Source organism: Zootoca vivipara, chromosome 2 (assembly GCF_965207765.1).
Source record: "Zootoca vivipara chromosome 2, rZooViv2.hap1.1, whole genome shotgun sequence".
Taxonomy (NCBI): Eukaryota; Metazoa; Chordata; class Lepidosauria; order Squamata; family Lacertidae; genus Zootoca; species Zootoca vivipara.
The window spans coordinates 100,285,391-100,312,790 of NC_142584.1; the positions used below are offsets into that span (position 1 = coordinate 100,285,391).

Here is a 27,400-nt window from a genome sequence, read left to right on the forward strand (position 1 = left end):
AATAGCAAGAAGCATGGACGGAAAGGAAATGTTTTCTAATATGTGAGAACTAAACACTCACATCCTATTAAAATGTTAAAGGGGATTTCTTAATTAAATTACAAACTCTACACAGTGTTCTGGAATTTAGTCTTTGAGCCCAGTATGACATAAATTGACTTTGGTTAAAGAGTTTCTATGGACTTTGGAATAATCATTGTTCATTAACATAAATGAAAACCCAGTTCTAATCTTCACTTTCACTTAGACATTATACATGTTTCTGTAGATGCCATTTTTATTGCTGCTGATGTTTTTTTAATCAAAAGGTGAGTCCTGTAGAGCCTCGTTGCAAGGAACCGAGTACATTTGTGATGGATTCAGAGTCCATTCCGCTTTAACCAATCACTTTTGAGACACCGACTACTCTCTTTTGAAAGTCAATGTGGAAGGGGAAGCTGGTGGAAACTCCAGACCCAGTGGGAATCTGGTATGCCAAACCCTTCTGTCAATATACGGGAGACCTCTCTCCAAGTGGTATACCGTTGGTTCCATACACTGTCCAGGCTTACCCATATTTTGGGTCTTAGGTCTAGTAGCTCTTGGTGGGGCTGCCCAGATAAGGTCACTTAGTGGAGTGCACTAGAACTAGTATTCATTTGCAGAAATGAAAGGTACATTATTGCAAGCATGCAAAACTAGGTTGTAAAGGGAAGACATATATTTTATATTGAGCTCATGGTTCGAGACTTGACTGGAGACATTTCATGCATCTTACAAAGTGAGAAAACAAAAGACTGTGTTACAATACTTGACATAGAAAGGATACATTTGTGAGTACATATATCATGAAAGCATACCTAACTTGTTAAAAGAAGGTAGTTCATAGCGTGTAAATGGAGCTGCATTGGAATAGGATCAAATTACATTTTTTTAGAATGTTCAAAAGGGAATCTGTAAAGCACTCTTTGAAACTGATGGCTTGGGGTCTTGGCTGTGGGGAGGCTTCTAGGCACTTAGCTTCTGAATTCATTGTTCTCCAAGTGGAACTCTGCCTTTAATTTCAGACTCAAATGACCTTGAAAATTCAGTTGCCTGTGTGCCGGATATTCACACTGAATGGCCTCATTTGTAGCTAAATCAGATGCAGATTACAGATACATAATTTTCTTGGTTTATTTGACTGCCTCAGCATATTTGATTTGATTGTGTGTGTGTGTGTGTGTGTGTGTGTGTGATGCATGGATAAATTTGGAGCTAAAAAGGAAGTATCCTAAGTAAACTGCAAATTTTAATGTTAGCATAATAAGCTAGCTCACAACTAGGGAATATATCACTGGAAACGCTTTAAAAAGATTAGTGGATTTTATTGCAGAAGTGCATTGTTTTAGGGAGGGAGGAAAGAACAATAGTATTTACTTATTACAGAGGACTGCCAAAACCTCATATATTATTGTGTCTTTTTCTTTCAACCAATTAATTAGCTGACTGGAATAAAGCAGTACCTTATTACAGGCTACATACTTCATTCATATGTGTGTGTGTATGTGTGTATGTTTTGTGACCAGACAACAAATATGAAGTATACAAAGGAAAACTTGATTCCAGAGGGTTGACCATGTTATTTTACTGAAATCAAAACAACAGAGCATATGGTGTCTTCTTGTAGATTGGCACAGATATCAGATGCATGTCATTATCCCCACATGACAGGTATATAATTTCTAGATACAAACATAGGTATGGAGTGAAGAAAGTGGGACTTGAAGTCCATGGAATGCAAGAATGTGTTATTTCCAAGCAAAGCTCAAATGTTTGCAAGGTAACCACAGCATCCATTTACAATGGTAGTAATTGGTGGCAACAGGTCTTTCAAAATTTGGTGTGTGCGTGCGTGTGCTTAACAGCTGTAGTGTGTGTAGGGTAGGGGAATGGAAATGTTCTCCCACTGGTTTCTGAATACTTCCATCTATTTATATTAGGTTTGTGTCCATTTACGTCTTCTGCTTAGTAGTATATATTGATTTGTTTCTTAATTTCATTGAGTGAGTATTATCCTTTTTAGAACATGCGATGCAAATCCTTTAAATGTGAGTCTGAGAAATAGGAGCAACTGAAAAGGGAGGCGTTAAACAATCTCTTCCTGTGGCTGGATATACCATCTTATGGTTCAATACCATATGCAGAAAAGGTTATGGTGGTACTCATTGATTCTTCTTTGTCAGTGGTGACTCAAGTAGCTCGCTTTGGCTGGTACATTAGCAACATTCATTCATGGGCCAGGATAACCTCACCATTGTGGTCCATGCACTGGTAACCTCAAGACTTGATTGCTGCCCTTGAAGCTGCAGTTAGTGCTATGAGGCTGCTGCTGGAGCTAAATGTTGTCAACATGTTGTACTGTGGTTGAAGCAGTTGTGTTGACTAATTCTGTGTTACTGGGCCAGGTTCAAGGTGTTGCTAATTGTTTAAAAAGCCCCAAAAACATTGAACAATGGAACGTACTTGAGAGACCATTGCTCCCCTTATGCCCCTGCATCTCAGAGTAAAGGACCTCCTGGTGGCATCAAGAGCTTCTACTACTTGCCTCATGTCTATCAGTGTTAATTTCCAGTACTAGGAAATCCAAGCTCAGATTGAAGGACCCAGTTGATACATTGGCGAGTACTTGCCATGGCATGTACTGTTTATTGTGGGGTTTGTGCTGCTGATGCTCAGAAGGTTTTCTCAGCATCCTCACAATGCTGTCCTCATCAAAATGCCAGCCCATACCTTTCACCCTCCCTTAATCCAGATTGAGACTATTTTTATAAAAAAAGTAAATGTAACAAACATATACATATTCTAAAATAATTCAATATGCCCTTCCAAAAATCCCCTGGCAGAAGAGTGAATCCTTAGAAGGCCATGCGGTCTTTCACTATTGGGCAGATGTACAGAAGTTAATGGGCTCCAATTGCCCTGAAAATGCCAGGACCGTCATGAAAACTTGTAGGCCATCACGGCTTCTCACTTAATCATACAGTGGTACCTCAATTTACGAACAACTCAACAACCAATTTTTTTCGACTTACGAATGGGGCAAATGGCCGCGCGCTTACGAATGTCTTGACATCCGTAAGGAAACCGCGGCGGTTTTAGATAGGGATTTTTCGACTTACGAATTTTTAGATAGAGTTGCTTCGACTTACGAATTTTTCCGTTTCCAATGCATTCCTATGGGAAATCGCGTTTCCAATGGCGCTTTTCGACTTACGAATTTTTCGACCTACGAAGGTGCCTTCGGAATGGATTAAATTCGTAAGTCGAGGGACCACTGTACAGAGCCCTGAATTCCCATCTTTGCTGAGGTATGCTAACTGGCAATGGCTTCACTTTGGGGGAAGTGGGATGCAAGGGGAGAGAGTTGCTTACTGAGGCCTCCTTGTCTTCCTTTGCTGTTGCTCCTGGGAGTCCGGAGAGAGGGAAGAGTCTTGTGCTTGGTCCGAGGGAGGGAGCTAGGTGGGCAGAAAGGGTTGGAAGCAGCAGCAGAAGCAGCAGAAGCAGCAGCAGCAGCAGCAGCAGGAGGCCTCAGTAAGCAACTCTCTCTTCCCACATCCCAAGGGAAATATAAACTAATATTCACCTTAGTATAGGGTAGGAAAGCTTATTTACGTTTCCGAAGTCACCGATTGCATAACCCAGCATCTGGGGCACGTGCTGTCATTGGACACTGCAGAGATATCAAGGGCAGAGTTAGGTCTGCTTTATGGGCAGCCTAACCAGAAGAAGCCAAAAGTTAAAAAGGATAGATTATTGTGAACTTTGGTCCCTACAGAGAATTTTTAATCAAAATGCAAATGTGGAGAGAAATTGAAACAGATACTTTAACATTTGGCTCAGCAGGACTACCTCCAGTTCCTACCAGTAAATCCCCTTTGTTCTAATTCCCCCGGTCTGGGGGAAATCTTGGGAAAATCTTAGGGACTTCAGTGATGGTAGCTTTAAAGCTGGCGCTGATAAGAAAAGCATCTTTGCACAAAGGCTTGTTAACGTTTTATGCTGCTCTTTCTCCCAGGAGATCACGGCAGCGTGTGTCGTTTGGCCCTGTCCGTTTTATCTTCACAACAAAGCTGAGAGATAGTGACTGCCCAAACATCACCCAGTGAGATTCATGGCTGAGAGGGGATTTGATCTCTGATTTCCCCTGAAACTTGAGCCACTACGTCATGAGCTGAGATGTGACATTACTCATGGGTAGCTCCCAAGCTGCATAGACTTATGGTCTGGACATAGTTGGCTTGCTAAGTCAGATGTGTTCACAAGCAGGGCCAAGGACACAGAGAAGAATGGATAATCTCTTTCCTTTTCTCGGTCTCTTCTAGTCCCTGTGAATTCCTGCAGGTATCCACTTGTCTATTCACTTTCTTCTTCCCAGCTTGTAACAAAATTCATTGCTGGTTATTGAATTTTTATCTGAAGTATTAATTCTACCAGAAAATAATAATTTAATAATAATAATTTTCTGAAGAAGTGTCTATTCACTTTCTTCTTCCCAGCTTGTAACAAAATTCATTGCTGGTTATTGAATTTTTATCTGAAGTATTAATTCTACCAGAAAATAATAATTTAATAATAATAATTTTCTGAAGAAGTGTGCATGCACACGAAAGCTCATACCAAAATATAAACCTAGTTGGTCTCTAAGGTGCTACTGAAGGAATTTTTTTATTTTGCTTCGACTCAGACCAACACGGCTACCTACCTGTAACTAATAATTTTGTGTAAGGTATATAACAGAGTGGACCTCTGTCTCTCTTGCGTCTTTTGCAAAACTTATATTACACATATTTAAACTTTTTTGAAATTGATGTAGGTGATTTGTGGGTAAGGCACCAATTTAAAAAAGGGTCATATTAGAATGCTGCTATGCTTGTCCAGCTGCAACTTCAGTTACTGCGGGAGAAACTCTTGTTTGATGGAGAAGGAAATGGAAACAAGTGCGCTGCTAAATAATGTATACTTTGGGAATCAAAATGCAAGAGTAGCTCATAACCCAATGTCTAAACCTGCCCACCTGGTAAACTGTGCTTGAAAGAGAGTGAAGGATCACTGATGCAACCTGTATCTTGGCGGTAAAGAATGTATTGCTGAGTCGGTTTTAAGCCAGACCATCAGATAGTGGCTGCTCCGGTAATTCAAAGCAAATGGTGGGGGAATCAAGGCGGCAGCTCAGTGGGCTGTTGTCTTAAAAGTTTCATAAACCTTCAATCAATCAGACCCTCCCCTGAGTCACTTTGCCAACTCTGTTCCTTTATCTTCAACAGACAACAGGCTGTTTCTTTGACCAGGAAGATATATCTTAAGGGAGAAAAACCAACACTGCCACTTTTCATGTTATTGTTTGGCTAGGTAATGGAAGTTTGTGTCCAGCTGTACCTAGATTCCTGTCGCTGGTACAAAACCACTATCTTTCCTCCTGAGTTATTGCATTCAGCTCTGAAGAAGGTAAAAATGTTGTTTTTCAACCTTCACAGTTTTCTTTCCCCCTCTTTGCTGCTTACTGTCCATCCTGGCTTTGGATGTCTTTATACGAGGTCCTCTTTCCTTTACAGGTCGGAACCAGCGTGGAACTGGCTCAGCCAAAACAAAATCCCACTATACCGTATTGACCCAACTATAAGCTGCACCCGCAGATAAGCTGCACCTTAAAAATTCAAGGCTTATTTGTGGGTGCGGCCTGCCTCCCGGCACTGAATGGGGGACGAGGGGCGGCTGGTGCCAGCGCTCGGCGCCCCGCTCCCCAAGCCAGTGCCGGTGCTCGACTCCGAATATAAGCAGCACTTTAACTTTTCACAGTCGGAATTTGGGGGGGGGGAAGGGTAGCTTATATTCGAGCCAATATGGTAGGTAGGCAGGAAAGTGAACCAAACCCAGAGGTCTTCTTTTGCTGCTGTAGTTATTCTAATGAGATTACAGGGAGCCAATGCTCCTGCCATGGACCTAGATATATTGTCTCCCCCTGTTCGAGGAACATGAAAGGACTTTCCCCTTCGCCACCCACACATTGAACAATATTTACTAGACCCTGTGAAGAGAAAGCTTTGACCTGACAAAAAACATGGAAGTTGAAACCCTGCTTTCCCCCAAATCCCTTTACTCTCCCCATAGGCAAGGCAAAAGGACCCCTTTGGAAGTTTTCATTGGTTTGACTTGGGCCTAGGGAACCAGGGAAGACAACGTAAGAATTTGTATAGCAGGCATAGGCAAACTCGGCCCTCCAGATGTTTTGGGACTACAACTCCCATCAGTCCCTAGCTAACAGACCAGTGGTCAGGGATGATGGGAATTGTAGTCCCAAAACATCTGGAGGGCCAAGTTTGCCTATGCCTGATGTATAGGCCTCTCTGTCACATGATGATCCAAATTTGTTTCATTTTTGTTTTCATGTTAAAGCAACACTCCTTTTGTTTTACCTTCAGTTTGATTACCTTCATTTTCTAGCTTCCATTCTTGTTTTTTGATTGATGCTTCATGGAGTCTCTATCTCACACCCACTCACACATAGGTCTTCTGCTGCCTGCTTTTTTGGCATTTTTTGCCTAAATGGCATGAAATCTGAAGACATCTTATCTGTTTTGGGGCAGATGGAACAAAACAAATGTGATAAACAAACAAACAAAACTGAATGTACTTGTGTTGGTTTTCCATCTTCATTTTTTATTTTTCTACATTCATTTTACTTTTGAACAAATGTGGGTACATTCATTTCATTTGTTTTAAACAAATGCACACCCCAAAGTGAAGACCTTTTTATTTGCACAGCCCTTTTAGAGCTGTCAGCTCTAATGAGTTTTAGTGCTGGGATTATCTTTCCTGCTCTTTTATCGTGTTCTTTTATTATTCTGTATTTTTGACGATTTCCCTCCCCTCTTCCCCCATACTTTTAATTCTGTTAGCTGATCTGGGAACTTGCTGCTTGAGGAGAGGGGTGGGAAGCTTTGCAAATAAATAAAAAAGTTACAGATCCATACATCGTAAGGGGCTTGTTTTGTGCAGAGTTTAGCGCATCATATGCAGCGTTTATTAAGGACTATCATTTCCTGACTGTTGTGCTGCATCTGGTAGATTCAAAGGATCCTATAAGCTAGTGCAGATAAGCACCACCTTAAATGCTTGGGGGTAGGGGAGGAAGTGGCCTGGCAAATGGTACATGGATGGTTGATAATGTTAGGTATAAATGTTGGGTTTGGCGGCATTTAAGTAGAATGATATAGGATGATATTTCTAAAACTGAAGTTGTGCATGGAACCCTCTTATTCACAGCTGTTGCTGATGCTTTTGAATTTAGTCTCAATTAGCACTCTATAGCAATCTTCTGAGCAACCTATCACATTGGATTACAGATTATATCGACACAGAGAAAAATGAATTCTCAAAGATTTGTGCTTTGCATTGAGTTGACGTTACTCAATTACAAGTACATTAGCAAATTGCAGTCGTCCAGCGCTGTGCCTGGGCATTCAACGAACCCTTCCAGCTTCCATTAATGCTAATGGGAATTCTCTGTCCAATTTGTGTCACATCACACAGACTGTTCGGTGCTTCAGTCGGCCATAAACTTTTTTTTTTTGTCAAAAGTTCAAGGTTGACTTTTAAAGGAGCATTGGCTTTCCCTCCTGCAAGGGATTTAGGGTGGCTGAACTCAAGCCGTTTAATTCAGATTTGTGTCTTCCCCAGGAAGAGGTACGTCCTGATGCTAAGCTCGCTAAAACTACCTTCCAGTGCTCTGCAAGAGCAGTGTCAAAATACGCATGTGTGGTTGTGCAAAGGAAGTTGAGAAGCCTAAGGTATGTGCCGTATTGCGTGCCCTGTACTCTCTTCATGCACAATAAGATATTTAAATTGCAGCAAATTACCGTATTCTAGCAGTATTCGAGATAATATTTACTGATACCTTTCTGAGTGTCCTAGGAGGCGTCAGCAGGCACTGCGTCAAATAACATGCCATACATATATTTAAAAAGTTGGACTGATAAAATATAAGGACCGATTTCAGCTCCTGTCATCATAAATAAAAAACAAAAAGGCTCAAAGTAGACCTCCTTGGAGACTTGCTTCTAGTCAGAGTAGACTACTTTCCCCTTCTTCTTCTTCTTGTTCTTCTTCTTCTTCTTCTTCTTCTTCTTCTTCTTCTTCTTCTTCGGCGATCACTTGTAGCCAAGTAAGATTGTTTTCCATGAACATAGTCTTAACAGTGAGTCCGTAAGTGACTGTGGAGGCCAATTCTGGATCCACACGTCCTTCCACAGTGGGGACATAGGTTTCCGGGCGGAAGTTGATCACAGTGAGGGTTTGCCAAATGTGTCTTCCTCTTAGCACGTTTCTCCCTTTCATCCTGATTCCGAGCGTCTTCAAAGCCCATGACACCTTTGATAAAGGCTGTTCTCCAACTGGAGTGCTCGCAGGCCAGTGTTTCCCAGTTGTCAGAGTTTATATTACAATTCTTTTAGATTTGCCTTGAGAGAGTCTTTAAACCTCTTTTGCTGACCACCAGCATTACGCTCTCCATTTTTTTTAAAAAAATATATTTATTGGATTTTCAAACAAAAAAAAAACACGCCAAAATGACAAAAGATTAAAAAAGAGAGAAAGAAAAAAAGAAAAAAGAGAAAAATTACAAAAACAGTTACAGCAAGACAATAAAAAAAGAGAAAAAAAAAGAACAATTATCTAACCTCATTTCATAACATAATTTCGGCTTCCCCGTCCCTCCCTTCCGAGCCTTTATAATATCCCAATTTGCGCAGCTTTCAAATTATAATCATATTACATCATCATTATTTAATTATACATAATCATTGTCCCATTACAATTCATTACAATTCCTTTGTATTACTCACTTATTAGAACCCTATTTTTAATATTTCATTATTCCATTTCATAATTTTCCAATTCTCTACTAACTTCCTTTAGCCTATTTTTTTCTTCTTTAAAATACTCCAATCAATCAATTTCAATCAACAACTTATTTCTGACCTGTTTCAATTCCCGCTACCCCCCTCTATCCCCTGGTTGGCAATTCTCTAGTTAACAATCCTTCATACAGTCCGAATTCAAATCCATATGTTCCATCCCAATCGGTATGCCACTTCCCTTTCAACCCACACCATCCCTAAACCACTTCAGCCCACCCTCCTCTCCCCATCCCTTCTTCTGTTGTTGCAGTTTCTTAGCTCCCTCCCACCTCCATCTTTCCCTTTTCTTCTCCTCCCAAGTATCTGAACTGTTGTCTGGGGTTTGCCTCCCTCCTCTCACTAGGGGGGGCTCGATCCCAGGACAAGTCTTTGTGTTGTGCCACTGCTTGGTTGGTTTTACCAGGAGCCCGATCCCTCTCTCTCACTGGGGGGTCGGCATCCTGGATTTTTTCTTCTTTTTGAGCCTCCTGTTTGTAATCCAGATATTGTGCAGCTTCTCTCACAAGCTGCACTATTTTCACCTGTTGTTGCTCTCCTTGTACATCCTCTATTATGTCTTTAGTATCTTTAAATTCCAGAATTTTAGCATGTGGCTCCTGATTGTCCTTGGGGGTAACTTGTTGTAATCTTCCGATGAGAGTCGCTGTGTTGCTTCTGTATATTTTCACTTTTTCCAGCACTTCTTGGGTTTGTTCCCAGATGCGTTGTAGCCAGTTATTTTCCATCTTGTGACTTATTGTTTTGACTGGCCAGTTCCTTTATCTCCTCATATTTCAATATGGACTTTGAGCTGCTGTGCAGGACAATGCTTTGTTCTTTTTATCCACCAATCCAATTTTAAAAGTTCCAATTTCAAACTTTGTTTCCAATTTAAAGAAGAGTTGCAAAGTTATAAAGAACCAAGTTCAAAAGATCATTTAGAAAGTTTCTCCAAGTTCAATAAATCGTTGTTAAGACATTTCCTCAGCTTGTGGCATCCTAATGGCAAATGGTCAATTTCCAGACTCCTGCCCCCCAGGGTCTCAGAGGGGTCGTTAAAGAAAGACAAATCTAGATGCTTTGCGGATACTCAATAAAACATAAGTTCTCCTTCCCTTGGCTCCGCTACCTCAGGGAAGGGGTTCAGCATGGCTTTTAAAGAAAAACAGAGTTCTATCCAGCTCTATGGCTGCAGGCTCGGTATCTGCGTCGCTGTTTCCTCGGAGTGGGGGGGGAACGACCTCCGTTTCCTCTTTTAATTCCCCTCCCAGGGCCAAATCTTTACAAAGTCCGAATTCCAAAAAGTTGGTTACTCACAAGTCCGTTTTTATATCTTGGAAGTATCCACCGCTCATCTGCCGCCGGCACGGAGCTGTGCGCCTCAGGGGTAGCAAATGGACCCAAGGCTCCGTCCCGCTCTTGCGCTCACGGCGCTCCACAAAGAGAGCCGCCGGGCCGCGAGCCGGGACTTTGGGGAGCTCATCTGGGTATCCCACGTCCCCGGAAAGCCCAATCCGGGGGTTCTCAGGGTGGCTGCGGCGCTCCAACAGCCTCCCCCCCTGTAGCGCTGGGGACTTCGGAGCCCGAAAAATCCCCCGCCGATCGGCAATGGCGGTAAACCGGAAGTCCTTACGCTCTCCATTTTAAAGTTCGGAACAGAGTAGTTGCTGTGGAAGACGATAAGCAAGCATCCAAACAACATGACCAGTCCAACGAAGTGTTGCTCTCTCCATATGTTCTTGAACTACAGTTCCCATCATCCCTTGCATATGAAAAAAGCTGACTAGGGCTAATGGTCACCTGTGTCACGGTCCGGTCGGCGGGCGTCAGGACCAGAGGCAAGATGGTGGTGAAGAAGCAGGGTCGAAGGCAGAGGCGAAGGTCCACGGGGCACGAAGCAAGGCGAAGGCAAAGCGAGGGTCCAGGAACAAGAAGCAAGGCGAAGGTCCACGGGGCAAGAGCAAGGCGAAGGCGAAGCAAAGGTCCAAGGAGCAAGGAGCAAGGCGAAGGATCCAGGAACAAGAAGCAAGGCGAAGGTCCACGGGGCAGGAGCAAGGCGAAGGCGAGGCAGGGGTCCAAGAAGCACGGCAGCAACAAGGCAAGGGTCCAAGGAACAGGAGGCCAGATGCAACCAGGCAGGGATAGCGTTGCTGTGGCAAAGAGCTGAAGGGAAATGCTGGGCTTTTATCCCTCCCAGCTCCTGCCACCAGGTGCAGTGAGATCTCAAGTGGCCTCACCTGGGTGATTACTCCTTGCCTCTCCAGCACAAGCTGAGGACTTCACCTGTGTGGCCACGCCTTGCTTCTCCAGCACAAGTTGAGACATGCCCCAGTCCTGCAAAGCACTACAGGCCCTAGAGCCTGACTCCTGCCCATACTCCTGACAACCTGTCTGGGAGAGACTGGAGTAGACAATCCTGGGCTAGATGGGCTGGTAGCCCAATTCAGTGTTAGATCAAAGCTGGGGTGAGGGTGATGATAAAGATGTATATTTATAATAGGTGATTAACTTATTGTGTGGACTAAATATATTAAAATGTATGCATCCAAATGAATACATATAAACCAATGTGTTCTTTTCCCATTAAATGGGCATTCTGCCTTCTTCTGGGAAATGTGGAGGTTACAGAGTTTTTTCCTTTTAGTTCTGCCAAGTCATCTTATTCTTCACAGGATGAAATCCTCCAGCTTCTTCTTCTGCCCATTTCCTGGGAAGTGCCTGCTTAATGAATGAGCTTCTAAGCTAAACCAGACCTGTGACCCACTAAGCGAAATGCAGTGTGGTGTAGGGCTGGGCAATATATTGTCCAAAACAGGTTTGAATTTCACATCGTGGTGACTGTTTCATAATTTTTGACCTGGCAATATATCAGGAATCACAATGCGTGTGAAGGTTGGGTGATAACTGGTTTGCAACATCGTGATATATAAGCAGCTAAACATCATGATAAATCAGCAGCTAAACATCACAGTGTATCAGCAGCTAAACACTGCAATCTACCAATGTCTGAAATAAGGATGGAACTATGCAGTGGCAAATAGGTTAATGTCCTGGCGACTGCTACTACTTAGGGGTACAAAACAGATAAATGACGATATTTTCAATTACCACAGAGTCACTTTCATGAGCAGACAAGCCAAAATGCATCCAAACAGGACTTTTGTGTTTGGGCTTGGCTTCCAAATGGTGGTATTCAGGACAATCCAAAGTATGGCGAAGAGTCATGGGAAAAGGTAAAGGACGTTAAGTCAAGTCAAAGGCGATTTGGGGGTTGAGGGGCTCATCTCGCTTTCAGGCCGAGGGAGCTGGCTTTCCGGGTCATGTGGCCAGCATGACTAAAACACTTCCGGTGCAATGGAACACTGTGATGGAAACCAGAGTGCATAGAAATGCTGTTTACCTTCCTGCCACAGCGGTACCTATTTATCTACTTGCACTGGTGTGCTTTTGAACTGTTAGGTTGGCAGGAGCTGGGACAGCAATGGGAGCTCACCCTGTTGCGGGGATTTGAACTCCCAACCTTATGATCGGCAAGCCCAAGAGGCTCAGTGGTTTAGGCCACAGCGCCACCTGCCTCCCATTAGTCATAGCAAAAGAAATAATCTGGGGATGACAGGCTGCTGACAGGCCTGCTTTGTAGCAAAAGCAGTGGCAGCCTGGCAATGGCGGCAGAAACAGTGGTGACCTTGCGGGCCTTGGCATGGCTGCAGGAGGCAGTAGTAGCAGCAGCGGCCTGCGAGGCCTTGCCACAGCAGCGGGAGGTGAAGCCGGAAGCGATGGTGGCATGCAGGGCCTCACCAGGGCATGCCACTACTGCTTCTGCTGCTGTGGCCCGCCTTGGCAAGGCCTCACATGCCACCATCACTCCTGTTGCTTAGGGAAACATGTTGCCATTAATCCTAAAAGATTTGCCATCATTTCCCATGTTGTGACCCTGGGATGGAGGTAGGCTAAAAAACAGCCGCCGCCACCTCAGTAAACAAAGACTCTTGTATCAGGAAGTTGCTGCTACTTTCTTTTGATTACCTTGAATTAACTTTTAGCTCGTCCTTTGAAAATCGCTGCTCTTCCTTTTCTTCTAAGTAGATTCCGTACAATTTCCGTGCTCGAGATTGTCTTGCTTTGAATAAAGAAGCTTGCAAAAAAAATATTAAAAAATCTCTCCAGGTTTTAATAACTCTGCATCTTGGGCTAGATATAAAGCTTGATTAGACTCACTCTATTGTTACACGTAATTAAATTCTTGCCTGCCTCTAGCTTGGGAGGATCTTCTGATTTAATATGTATTTTCTTCGGTGGAACAACACTGAATGCCTTTTAATTTATGGCCTTGGCATTCATATTACTGCTGCAGTATTTGTCAGGGCATCAGATGTTGCTGTTGCACTGGGTCTCTTTCAGCTGGAAGAGCTCAAAAGTGAACACAGTTTACAATGAGAAGTACAAGATGGGTCCTATAGAGCAGGCATCCCCAAACTGCGGCCCTCCAGATGGTTAGGCCTACAACTCCCATGATCCCTAGCTAACAGGACCAGTGGTCGGGGATGATGGGAATTGTAGTCCAAAACATCTGGAGAGCCGAAGTTTGGGGATGCCTGCTATAGAGAAAGAGAGACAATTTTTTTCCTAGCGTCAAAGGCCACCAGAAGAGCTTTCCGAACCATCTTCAAGAGCAGCCTAACACTACAGATGTGTTTCAACTAACAAGCACAATGGGGCTTTCCTCCCCTAAAAATGGCTCGGTGTGTGTGTGTGTCAGAACACCACATGGGAGAGAGGAGAGGAGCTAAAAAGCTTGCACACTGACAGAACGATTGCTGTAGCACTACATTGGATTTCTCCCAGTATTGAGAACGGTACAAATGACACCATACCTGGGTAAGAATGACAGTAGGACTGTCATCTTCCAGAAACGGTATCGCTGGTGTAGTAGCTAAAACTTGTGTGTTGTAATTCACAAGATGTGGATGGAGAGAGGGATCTACTTTCTCCTCCTTTCTATCTCTTTTCTCCCCAGATTTTCTAGATTCCTCCTCAGGTGGAGCAACTCTACAGTCACATGTTGATACGCATTGCTCACAAGGGCCCCTTATCCTTTTGCCCAATATGTGGCTGGCAAATGGGGGAGTATGACCTGAGCTAGGGGCAGAGCTTCAACTTGACATTGTTTGGTTTCTTCCTATGTGATGCCCCACTTAAAGCTCTTGTTACTTTGATCATGTAACCCCATTTTTGGATTGCTATTATTTCAGTTTATCGCTTGCCCTTCATCATAAGTTTTTGCCCCCCCCATCCCCGCCCCCCCCCAGTTAATACTTTGCACAGTGGTTTAACTCCATTTTCTACCAATAAGCATCTGACACTGCTTTTACTGGTAGGACTTTTTTGTGTGTGACAACTTAGAATAATAACTAACTTACCCGTGGTAGGAGGGTGTGCTGTGGGAAGGCTTTAGGTATTCAGGGTTGGATCCACCATTGCAAATGGAGCTTGTTCTCCCTCTTTTCTCACTGTGCATTCCCCACATCTTCTCCCAAGTGTTGGGAGAAACCCAGGAGCAGATTTGTTTTGTTGGAAGGGGGGGGGGAGAGGAAATGGCCATTTCATCACACAAGTGGAAGTCATTCCACTCATGCAATGACTTCATGCATTGATCGGTTTGCGGACCCGATCCATTTCGGGATGCCGTTCGCACCCTGAAAAGTCCGCAACCCAAGCGGCGCTTTTGCACATGCACAAAATCGTGATAGAGCACTTCTGCGCATGCACGAAGCACACAGAATGCTTCTGCGCATGCGCGAAGCTTGTAGAACGCTTCTCCGCATGCGCGTGCGGCGAAACCCGGAAGTAAAAACTTCCGAGTCCGCCGTGTTCGTAACCTGGAAAAACGCAACCCGCAGCGGACGCAACATGAGGTATGACTGTACTTTGGTTTTCTAATGACCCACCCAGCCCCGCTTCTCCCGAGGTTATAATGCATATTTTGAGTAAATTACCAATACCTGTGCTACTTGCCTCGATTTGCTTGTTCACATGTTTGGTCTCTGTTGTGCATCAGTGCAACACTCTTCTAAAACCTTTTAGTAAAAGAACAGTAACCCTGCAATGCTTTTTAGCCTGAAGCATCAGGCCAGAATTCAAAGGAATCTCCTGCTTCCGTTGCCTCTCCTGTGCTAGCCTTGTAAGCAAATCCCTTGTAGTCTGTGTTTCTTTCTGTTGTGCAATGAAACATCAGTTTATGTCTCCTTCTTATTTCACTGAGGTGTAACCTTCATTGTGGCACCAAGCAGTCCCATAATCTCTCCAAATCCATTGATATCAGGTGTTACAAAATGCTGTCAGGCTGAAGATGCCATCAAGGCATAGTTCAGAAAGCAGTCAGGAGGTGGTGACTTATTCTGTCTGCTCTGAATTAAAAGCCAGCTATTTCAAGCTGTCCATTTGAACACTCTGAGAACCTGAATTTGGGTTTCGATGGAACACTCAAAGCACATTACCCCTTCTTGTTCTCCAAAAAAGGGTAACGGGTGATGGAAAGTTCCCATAGAGAGGAGGCATTCATTAGCCATGCTGTGACAGTCAGAACAAATGTAGCCTTTGGCCAGGTGACCCCCTAGTTGCTTATTCTGCCTTTCTCTTGGCATTCTTAGCTGCGATGAACCCTGGAGCAGCCAGCCACCCCAGGTCGGATTTTCTATGTCATTTTCCATCTGAGAGAAACTTTGGAAGAGATCCCCGTCCCTCGCTCTTTATTGTTAATCGAGAGATGTGTCATTGAAGATTGATTTCCGCCGCTTAATCAAACGGCATTGGGATGCAGCAGTGGTTTTGGCCGGAGTCCAGATCTCATTTATAATTAGCATAGCTGTCTTTAATTGGAATTATTTACTTGACATTTGTCTCTGGCTGCTGAATGGATACAGGTCACACCTTGTGCTTCTGCACATTAATGAAGACTTCTGAAAAGGTGTACAGCTTTTGGAACAATAATTTTTTTAAGTGACTACTGTTTGTACATCATTAGCAAACATCTGGCATGACTGAAGCTAGACATTGGCAAAGTCAGCTTGCTTGGGAGGAGAAGGGGCCTTTTTTGTTTATAGTGACATTATGCAAACAGTATTTGTTGGCAGATTTCATAAATCGGAGCTTGATCTCACTTTCCTTACAACATAATACACCTTGCATTATTGAATTGAGGTTTTTGTTCACTATAACTCTAAACTGTTCTTTGGAAGCACCCTTAGTAGTTTGCTTTGGATAGGAGGTTACTCCGGCTTGTACCTAAAAGCTATTTTCTCATTGTTGGAAATTTCAGATTAATGTTGCACTTCCGCAAACTCTCAGGAAAGCCCCTTTCACCTCTTTGTGTCTTTCCCTTCTTTTTTTAGGTGGTTGGCTAAGGCAGTGCTTTTTCAGAGGGACTTGGGGTTTTTCCTGTCAAGGAATCATGGAATTGCAGAGTTGGAAGGGACCACGAGGGTTTGTCTAGTCCAGGCATAGGCAACCTTGGCTCTCCAGATGTTTTGGAACTACAACTCCCATGATCCCTAGCTAACAGGGCCAGTGGTCAGGGATCATGGGAGTTGTAGTTCCAAAACATCTGAAGGGTCAAGGTTGCCTATGCCTGGTCTAGTCCAACCCCCTGCAATGAAGGCATCTTTTGTCCAACATGGGGCTCAAACTCATGACCCTGAGATTAAGAATCTCATGCTCTACCGAATCAACTATTGTGTGTTAGAAACCAGTTTGTTGGGGTTTTTACTGGTGAACCGTATGGAATTTTATTATTGTATGATTGCCATATTTCAAAAAGTAAAAGCCAGGACACACCGGAAGCGGTTGAGCTTTTTTATAGACAAACACCAAAGTTTTTGACTTTTTTTTTTTACAAAAACGCAAAAAAACTCCACAAACCCACAGAAAATGCGATTGACTTGCCTAAGATCAGGGCACGCCTAATTATTGTCTTATCTTTTTCTAAGTTTGTAAGCCACCTTGGAAACCCATTCCACCAAAAGGTGGGAGAAAAATATTGGGCTATGTTCAACGTAACGTTAAGGAAACTGTAGTCAGTGCAAGCATTTCTGCTTGCTCGATGGAACAATCTCTATTCCCCCTCCGTATTGTTTCGGGTGTGGGTGTGTGTCTCCCAACTGTGTAGAGCAGAACTGGGAAGGTGGGAGGAGGAAAAGCAGGTAAGGGTTAGGGGAAGCATGAATTGTGGTATCTGCTAGTAGCACAATTTGCTTGACTATGGCGCCTTGTAATCAATGTGTCCCTTAGCTACGTGCATTGCGCAGCATCTGTTTATTTATTTACACAAATTGAGAGGCAGGGACTGGATCTCCAAGTCAATTGGGAAACATGATCTTCTGATCTGAGAGCCACCACTATTTTGCAGTGGTTAGAGTACTGTTGTTGTTGTTGCTGCTGCTGCTGCTGCTGCTGCTGTTGCTGCTGCTGTTGTTAAATTTATATACCGCCTTTCACCCAAAGACCACAGGGTGGGTTAAAGCATAAAAAACACAAAATGAAAACTCAAACACATATAACAAACAAACAAACAAACAAACAAACATAATCCCCTGCCCTAGATTGTTTAATCAGCCAAAGGCCAGGTTACAGAGTTACTACAAAACACAGTTGAAACAAAATAAAAAAAATTCCTTCCAGCAGCACCTTAAAGACCAACTAAGTTTTTATTTTGGTATGAGCTTTCGTGTGCATGCACAAAATAAAAACTTAGTTGGTCTTTAAGGTGCTGCTGGAAGGATTTTTTTTAATTTTGTTTCGACTACGTCAGACCAACACGGCTACCTACCTGTAAATACAAAACACAGCTTAGAGCTAAAGACAGTCTACTGCAGGCACAGGCAAACTTGGCCCTCCAGATGTTTTGGGACTACAACTCCCATCATCCCTAGCTAACAGGACCAGTGGTCAGGGATGATGGGAATTGTAGTCCCAAAACATCTGAGGCTCTGGGCGCTTTTCTTGTTTCTGCTGGGCTCTGGGCGCTTTTCTGGTTTCTGCTGCAGAAGGGGAAAGGCTTCTAGTTAAAATCCACCAGTGGAAGGTTGGAGAGAAAGTGAATCTCATAACCTCCTGCCCCACCGTCTCTCACTAATGCCTGCAAACTCCTCCTGCCCCAAAAAGACTGTGCTGGTTCAACATGCATTCCTTGGGGAAAGTGTTTTTGTTGAGGCATGGGAGTCCCATGTTGAATTCCCTGAACTCCCATGAAGCTCACGGGGAAGTCTTGAGCCAGTCCCTTATCTTTCAGCCTAATTTACCTCACACGGTTATTGTGAGAACAAAATAGCTGCGGGTGTGTGTGTGTGTGTTTGTGTGCCAGATGTTATGCTCCACAGAACTGGACTGTGTAAAAACACCACAAATAAATCAAGCTGAAAACCTTGATGTATGTTGGGGTACCCCCCCCCCCCCACTTTCTGTAGTTGTTAAGAGAAATTCACTGTGCATCTGAATTGGATAAAAATCTCTTCCCATTCTATATGTGCAAGGTTTGGGAATTGTGAGATTGAGGCCTGGTGCAAATTAAACCCTGGCAGTACCAACAGTGTGTTTCTGAGTTACCTCTCAACTCTTTGCTGCTTCTGCAGGCTTCAGCAACTACGTCAAGGACCGAAAAACAAAATTGGGGGAAAGGGGAGAAAGCTCGTAAATCTGCTCTGCTTTTTGTTGTACGCACACCATCCATCTGTAGAATAAACAGCAGCCAATTATTCCCCGAGGGTGGAGCTTAAATCTTCCTCACATCCCTAGTGTTGTCACTGTAGTTTTTAATTATTCCGTGCCCTTTTTGTGCAAGCTTTTGTCGCTGCTGTTAATCTCGGTGCAGATTGGCTAAAAGTGTTCTTAATATTTAACAATTAAGATAGCGGTGAATACCCGAGCAATACAGTGTGATTACTGCTTCCTCACAGCTTGCTCACTATGCTCGCGCTGCGCAGTACACAGCCGATGCAGAGTGTCAACGTTATTTGTTGTGTAAATGAGCAAAAGTAAGGTTGTTCAGGTGTAAGAGTGGATGTAGCAAGTGCCTTTCTTCAATACCTTGATTCCTGCAGGAAGAGGGTGACGTCAAGACACTGGCAGCAACTGCTCTGTATGTCCATTTTGACATTGAGAAGGGTTGCAGTTGCAGCATGTTTTTTCGTGAGGGTTTTTCCGCCTACACAGCCTATATTGTCTTGCCTAGTGATTCAGGCTCCTCACTGGTTTGGGTAGTGTAACAGGTGTACCAGATCACATTTTATACAGCTCTCTCATGGGACTCTAAAGAGGCATGCATCTTTTCCTCCTAGTTCCAAGGAAAGAGAGTGGGCTCTGCCTGAGGACAACACACAGCCCGATAGTGTGCCTTCCACATCTGTGACAAGCCTCAGGCTTATGACCTCCTCCCTCCCCTCTCCTTCTCTAGTGTATCCACAAGCAAGAGATCTCTAACGGAGGTTAGTGAACCAGTCTGGATCGTAAACCATGGTTGCAGCTTGGCGTGTTTGAACCAACCACAGTTTAGACTAGTCAAGAGTTTCCCCAAGTTTGAAAATATCAGGGAACTGTGTTAAGTTTTGATGGGACCAGTCAAAACTTGGTCCCATCACCTCCTGGCAAATAGAAGGGGAAGAAATGGAGGCAGTGAGATTTTTTTACTTTCTTGGGCTCCTTGATCACTGCAGATGGTGACAGCAGTCACGAAATTAAAAGACGCCTGCTTCTTGGGAGAAAAGCAATGACAAACCTAGACAGCATCTTAAAAGCAGAGACATCACCTTGCCTACAAAGGTCCGTATAGGTAAAGCTATGATTTTCCCAGTAGTGATGTATGGAAGTGAGAGCTGGACCATAAAGAAGGCTGATCGCCGAAGAATTGATGCTTTTGAATTATGGTGCTGGAGGAGACTCTTGAGAGTCCCATGGACTGCAAGAAGATCAAACCTATCCATTCAGAAGGAAATCAGCCCTGAGTGCTCAGTGGAAGGACAGATCCTGAAGCTGAGGCTCCAATACTTTGGCCACCTCATGAGAAGAGAAGACTCCCTGGAAAAGACTCTGATGTTGGGAAAGATTGAGGGCAGAAGGAGAAGGGGATGACAGAGGACAAGATGGTTGGACAGTGTTCTCGAAGCTACGAACATGAGTTTGACCAAACTGCGGGAGGCAGTGGAAGACAGGAGTGCCTGGCGTGCTATGGTCCATGGGGTCACGAAGAGTCGGACACGACTAAACGACTAAACAACAACAGTGTTAAGTTTTAAAGCACACACGACAGAGGAGGAGGACAACGACTATGACGACTGTGTGAGCCCATGTAATGCAAAGCCAATGTCTAGGTTGGTGGGTTTTTTGTTGGGTGTATTTTGCAACATTTCATTGACACAATAATAGGGCTTTAGTGGTGGGTTTATCCAGGGCTGTCCACTTGCCATTCTACAAGGCTTCTGAAGTGTTGCTGCATCATTGCAATCCGAAGGGGCGCTATTGCAATATAATGCATTGAAAGCATGGCAGCTCTGTTGCCCCCGTACCCCAGGGGTTTGTGATACAAAAAATTTGCAGGATTTCGGCAGAAAGTTCTGGGACATGCATCAATTGGAAATGAAGCGGTGTGTCCACCCCACAACTTTTGCAGGCACACACAGTATTAAAAGCAGAATTGCATATCATTTCCCCCAATACCATCATGCTCACAAATTGTAATGAAAGCACAATAAGCAGGGTGTACAGAGGAGCCTTTGACCGCGTATGCTTTGCTATAAACAACATAGCTTATATTATTGCTCTGCAACCTGTTGTCTTGTCAGGAGATTGCTGAACTGCTTAAGAGTCCAAGGTGAAACAAGTCTCCAGAATCTGGTACTTGAATCCAGAAATGAACTTTGGTCACTGATCCCCTCTCTCATCCCTTTCTCTAATGTTAACCCTCTTGCATCTGGCATGACTGGATGTTTGCTAAGTCCTCTTTCTGTTTCCTGTTACTTGATGCTTTGCTTTTCATGGGACAGAAGAATGAAACTTTGCCTTCTCTCTTATTTTCTTTAGTGGTATCCTGCCACTTAAGGAAATTCCCCTTTCCTCCATTTTACACCAGGTCTCTTTTAAAAGGTGAAGGTGACTGTTGTTTTCATGTTAAATTGGGACAGGGCCATTCATCAATGGATTCCTGATAAAAGTACGCAGCTGCTTTAGATGTTATAACTGGTAGAAGTGCCATTGCCAGAAGAGGTGTCATTAATGTACTGCATCAAAAATGACTCTTGCTCATAATCAGCGAAGTGTGCCACCTTTTTAATTGTGGTTAAATGATTTGATAAGCTCTTTTCTTCCTTGAGACTGGTATGTATGACAGTTGTGTCACACAAGTAATAAATCAGTCCCGTTTCTTCCTGTTTCAGGTATCTGAGAGGTTATTTTAAAACTCAGTAACTCTGAGCAGTGAAACCCAAGAAATAAAATTAAGTACCAAGTGTTTGTCCAAAGCCAGTTGCTATGTTACTCAATTACAACTAATTTTATATATATATATAAAACAAACAAAAAACCTAATGGCCTTACATTCATTTTGGCTTGCTACCACACTTTTAACACGTGTGGAATCACAATTTTCCACATACCTTTTACAGATAATCCAGAAAAAGCCATTCTACAAAGCTCACATATAAATTGTGGGGGGAGTGCAATTGGGATGGCAAGGGTGTTGTTTGGTGAGCTGGAGGAGCACAATTTGCATGGGTACACACCCTCGTGTGTGTACAGCCCCATCCTTCAAGCTCTGGCCATGCTCACTGATTGTTGTTTAGTCATGTCCAACTCTTCGTGACCCCCATGGACCAGAGCACGCCAGGCACTCCTGTCTTCCACTGCCTCCCGCAGTTTGGTCAGACTCATGTTCATAGCTTTGAGCCTCTCTGATTTATTTCTACAAAGAATGGGCTCACCACTGATAAGAGTGGGCAAGGACAATCTTCTTCTTCTTTGGCGATCACTCGTAGCCGAGTAAGATTGTCTTCCATAAACATGATTTTAACGATGGGTCCGTAAGTGACTGTGGAGGCCAATTCTGGATCCACACGTCCTTCCACAGTGGGGACATTGGTTTCCAGGCGGGGGTTTATCATGGTGTGGATTTGCCAAGCGTGCCTTCCTCTTAGCACGTTTCTCCCTTGTGTCCTGAGATTGAGTTTCTTCATATGCATGAAGCGTCACACTGAGCAGTGTTTCTTGCTACTTCCTTGTCTTTTATTGCAGTGGGACTTAACCCATAATCAAGATTTGTCATTCACACCTTAAGGGATGACCTGGAGCCTGATTACAGCTCATGAAGGCATGGAGGTGAATCATAGCGCAATAATATCTGCTCCTCTAAACATGCAGGGACTCCCCCTAAATCTCTGCTCCTGATTTGGAAGTGGGATCATCTTTTGGACCATTTAATATCTCTTGAGTGACCTTATGATGCTCTCATAAAAATGTTTATGACCTTGCATTGACGCTTCTCTAGTGCAATGGTTCCTTTCTGGGTGTTCGATTAGAAGAACATCAGTGATTAGCCTCATACCCTCCCTACTCTGCTTGTAATATTCAAAGGGCAATACTTTTCTTGATGCTGCCACCTTCAAGATTGTTTTGCTATTAATCGAGTATGTGCCCATCGCTGCTTTTCAGCCACCTGTACTCAGAAATCCTTTTCTCCCGAATGTGCATCATTCAGAACTATTGATTGAAATGTTCTCTCATTTTCACATTCATTATTTTTTACTGTCTGGGTGGGGATGGAAATCTTATGAATGAAGGCTAAACAAAAATTTATGCTTCAGAAAACTCTGCAATCTCTGCTAGTTAAAAAGAAGAAGAAATTCAAACACACCCCACCGAATATATATTAATTGGAAATAAAGACCATGCAAATAAGTATTCTTTTAAACGGGAAAAGCAGATTGTGTTCCATTGAACTAAATTATTGTTATATCCAACATAATTAGTGAAAGAGTTTTAGACAGGGCTGAATACATTACTTAGATGGTGTGAATAAGTGAATAAACAACTTTTAAATGTTGGTTTTTATTGGGCTCTGATGAGAAGTAGCCACTACAAATGGTTTCTAAATCGCTTGATTCAGGCAGCATATTAAGATGAGAAAACCATAAAGTACTTACGTTATTTTTTTATATTAAATTTCATAGGTTGATTACGTTTATAAATTTTCTATGTTGAGACACTTCAATAATTATTTTACCAGGTTGATAACATACATTTTATTGACACCCTAAGTAAACATGCTAGGCAGCTGCACATGTTCATCTGACCATGTGAAGCCAAAGTTGTGGAGAAGGGCCTGCACGCAAGCCCCATTCAGTTAGTTCCTCTCTGGAGTGGTGAAGGTCTGCAGGGAAATTCTACTCATGTCTGCTTGAATGCAAATAGAACAGCTCAGGTGACCAGAGACCCTGCTTTATCAGGGTCTCCGATCCCATAGAGCAAGGACGTCTAACTTCCAAGAGACTGAGATCTACTGCCACTATAAATAAACTGGCAGTGATCTACCTGTTGGATTGACCAAAGTTGTTGAGCTCTTTTGGGGGAGGAGATTGACCAGTTGTTGAGCTTTTTTTGGGGGGGGGGATGATCAATCAGGATTCCACGGTTGAGCAGGATCGACCACAGACACCCCACGATCGACCGGTAGATCGCGATCAACAGGTTGCACATGCCTGACATTGCGAGTTCTACTCTCATTCAAGTGAGTGTAAATGAGTGGTCCCCAGCATCCCTTCTCTATTCAACACGGACAAGGATGGAGACTGATTGCATCAGGACCTCTGCGCACACCCCACCCAAGGATACAGAGTTTACACGCTCAGAACATTGCCCACCCTCTCACTGGATAATCACTGATGCTGTTCACTTTGATTTAGTTTGCGATCTAACAAAGATATGTCACCCTTGTTGGGGAAGAGTTCTTTGGAAATTTGCACTTTACCTATTCCTGCTGTTGAAAAGAAAAGCATAACTTTGAACAGAAAAGTGGCTTGCCTCTTCCGCAGTTCTTCCTCCAGTTCTGCAGGTAAATGTGTTCTCCCCAAACATTTAGCTTTGTTGGGCTGCAGCCTCAGTGCTTAAGTAGTGAACTTCGTGTGAGAGGCTATTCTAAATGGAATAAGTTGGAAGCTTTTGCTTTTAAGTAACTGCTGTTTATTACGTCCAAAACCTGGCAAACTGTGGTTAGTTTTAACCGCGAATCATGCCCTCAGTCCACAGTTTACGATGCTGGCTTGTTTCCTAAGTCAGTCTTTACTAATCTGCCTCCCTGAAAATGCTTTGGACTACAGCTTCCATCTTTTGCAGCCCTCACTGTGAACCAGGTAACCGGCTGAGGGGTGAACAGATCACTTAAACTGTCACTTAAATTCCATGTAAAAATTCAGCAATCCATATTGTACTTTACAACAACCATCCTTCATCATTCCCGCACTGTCAACAATATATGGTTTAAGAAGATCATGAAAAGCTAATTCTTTAATGTCACTAGACATAATGTAATGCAAGGCTTTTAAGACTTGGTAATTCAAGGAACACTTAGTGCCAACAAATATAGTTACCCGTTGCCTTGGTAGAAGTGTACATTTTCATTGTAGCTGGCATCGCTAAACATACTTCTTTCTGCCCACTTGGTTGACTGATAGCTCTGATCTGTGTGTTTTTTTAGAAACATTTTTTTTTAGTACCTTCCAGCCTCCAAGCCACAGAGATCTGTTAACATATGTACATAATTCTGAGAGCTTCTGCCAGCACGATGCTTTCACCTCAGATGAATTAGCTTTTTCACACTTTCATAATTTTCTTTTCCTGTCTGGATTTGAAAATTTGTATCTGTACAACGTATGGCTTTATCATGGCTTTATCTTCCTTCACATGGGAGCAGCAACTACCATGGGAGAGGTGAATCCACTGCATAAAGGACAAGGAGTCAAAGAAATAATTACATTTCATTTAGTTACAGGGGAAGTTCCATGACTTGCTCAGCATACCCCCCCCCCTTTGGACATGCCCCCTGAACTTTTGTTTGTTTGTACTCTTTGATTAAATTTGCATCTATTTGTTGATGAGATTTCATTTACCGCAGATAATTTTTTGGATTCCTTTCCCCAAGGGTACAGCTGCACTCCCACTTGCGATTTCCCGAGAGAGAGGCATACCGCCTCTGCCAAGCAGGGACTGAACAACTAGGGACAGACTTATCTTGGTGGGGTGTGCAGGCAGGGTGCAACCCATGCTCCCATACGACACAGAGGCTCTGCACACTCTGCTCTCATTTGTGCTACCTTACTTTTCGAAATGGGACGCAGATGGCGCGGTGGGTTAAACCACAGAGCCTAGGGCTTGCTGATCAGAAGGTCGGCGGTTCGAATCCCCACAACGGGGTGAGCTGCCGTTGCTCGGTCCCAGCTCCTGCCAACCTAGCAGTTTGAAAGCACGTCAAAGTGCAAGTAGATAAATAGGTACTGCTCCAGCAGGAAGGTAAACGGCGTTTCCGTGTACTGCTCTGGTTCGCCAGAAGCAGCTTCGTCATGCTGGCCACATGACCCGGAAGCTGTACGCCGGCTCCCTCGGCCAATAATGCAAGATGAGCGCCGCAACCCCAGAGTCGGTCACGACTGGACCTAATGGTCAGGGGTCCCTTTACTTTTCATGATAGCATTTTAAATTTGCAAAGGCATCCTTACAGCAACCCTGTAAAGTAGACTGTGGTACAATGTTAGCAAAAAGAAAAAAACAAAACCAGAAGGAAGAACAGTACTAGCACCCTAAATGCTATCGATCTCTCTGTCTCTCCATTGGTCTATCATGGCATATGCGTTCTTCGGATACAGTCCACTTGATAAGTTGCATCATCACGGGCAATGTATGAAAATTTACGTAATGCTCATAAACAGGCATCATAGCAAGAGCCTTCCACATGGTGCTGGATTTCAAGCAGTCTGATCAGTCACCTGATTTGCCTCCCCGCCTTAGGAACACATGGGAGGGACCTCTTTGCCACAGCTAAGTGTGTAGTGCAAAAACCTGATTGGCCAGAGAACAGGAGACTGACAGAAATGTTTGCAGAGCTTACTTGAGTTCAACTAGAAGTATAAAATGTATAAAAGGCATTTTCTGCATTTTGACTGGGCGACCTGTGCCCCAGTAGGAGCCGCCTCGACCGCTCTCATGTTAGATGCTTACATCTAACTCGCATCTAGTTCTGTCCTTGTATTTTTATTCCACTCCATCCTGCAGCCTTAGAGCTGGTAACAATTTCTACCTTTTGAAGAGAAGAAACCACAAAGATAAAGGAGAGATGTGGCAGGATGTATAGGTAATTCTGAAATGATGTATCAGTGGGAATATTCCTGCTGCCTTCCATTCCATTGACAATAACACAGCTAACGAAAATTGTGAAAATGCAAACCAACACTTGGAGGTACAAATTGTCAAGCAATTTCTTTTCCCTACCCTGCATCGCTGTCTGAAATTAGACACTTGAAGCTTTAAAAACTACCACTTAAAATTTGAGGGAAATCATTTTGCTGGAACTTTTTTCATTCTCTCAACATCAGCTGTTTCTGCTTGCTCGCATGTCACCTTGTGTCGGGCTGCCTTGGAGAAACGGGTCCAGGTAGGCAGCTATTTTTCCTCCAGTGGATCTCCGTGGCAATCGCGGAAGAAGGAATGCACGTTCCAAGAGAAGGGAAAGGGAAAGAGGGATGCTGCTTGGGGCCTTTGTAACGGCCCAGATGGCTTATTCCATTAATTAGTGTTCTGCTTTTAATCTCCAGTCAAAGCTGCAAGTTGGTGCGTACGTTGCCAGGGGAGGACATTCCTAAAAGCCTTTAAAAAAGACAGGTTGCAAAAGCAGTTTGTCTGTGGACATTTTGTACGACAGGTATGGAAAACCTGTGGCTCTCCAGTTGCTGTTGTTGGTGTGGGGAGAAATGCCCTTCGGGAGTTCAACACGGAGGCTCAGAACATGTTTCGAATTTCAGAATTGAACACACACACTACTGGAAAAAAGGTGTAATCTAAGTCAGCAGAGGCAGCTGCCCTTCTCTCCCCCCCCTCCCTGGAGAGTCGGAAAAGGCCGGAAGGGCTCCACATGGTTGAGGTGAAGAGGCAGCAGCAGGAGGAGAGAAGCCAGGCCTGCATTCTGACGGTCCCCATATAAGCCCCCGTTCCGGAATCTGTTTTATTTATTTTACATATTTGCTCTTCCCCCACCCCAATCCACAACAACCCTGTTAGGTAGGCTAGGCAGAGAGAAGGCAGCTATTGGCCCCCAGGTCAACTCAGGATCGAAGAAACCAAGATTCAAATCCATCTTTTTTGGGTGGTGTTTCAATGAGAAGACAGATAATGTTGGACAAGCTTCCCACGTGGTCAGCTGCTCATTCCTGGGTAGAGTCTGGGCGTGTTCTGAAGTG

The 27,400-nt window shown here is 43.7% G+C and overlaps 1 protein-coding gene across 11 annotated transcripts in view; it reads left to right on the top strand.

The window, feature by feature from the left end:
• Window positions 1–27,400, top strand: part of FHIT (fragile histidine triad diadenosine triphosphatase) — a 1,052,598-nt gene that overhangs the window by 112,704 nt on the left and 912,494 nt on the right. For 2 of the 11 annotated variants that reach the window (XM_088662587.1, XM_088662582.1), the window contains exon 3: window positions 7,699–7,808. The exons of the other annotated variants lie outside the window; for them this stretch is intronic. The gene's annotated coding sequence lies outside the window, so the exon portion shown is untranslated. The remainder of the gene's footprint in view (window positions 1–7,698; window positions 7,809–27,400) is intronic. 11 annotated transcript variants of the gene reach the window in all.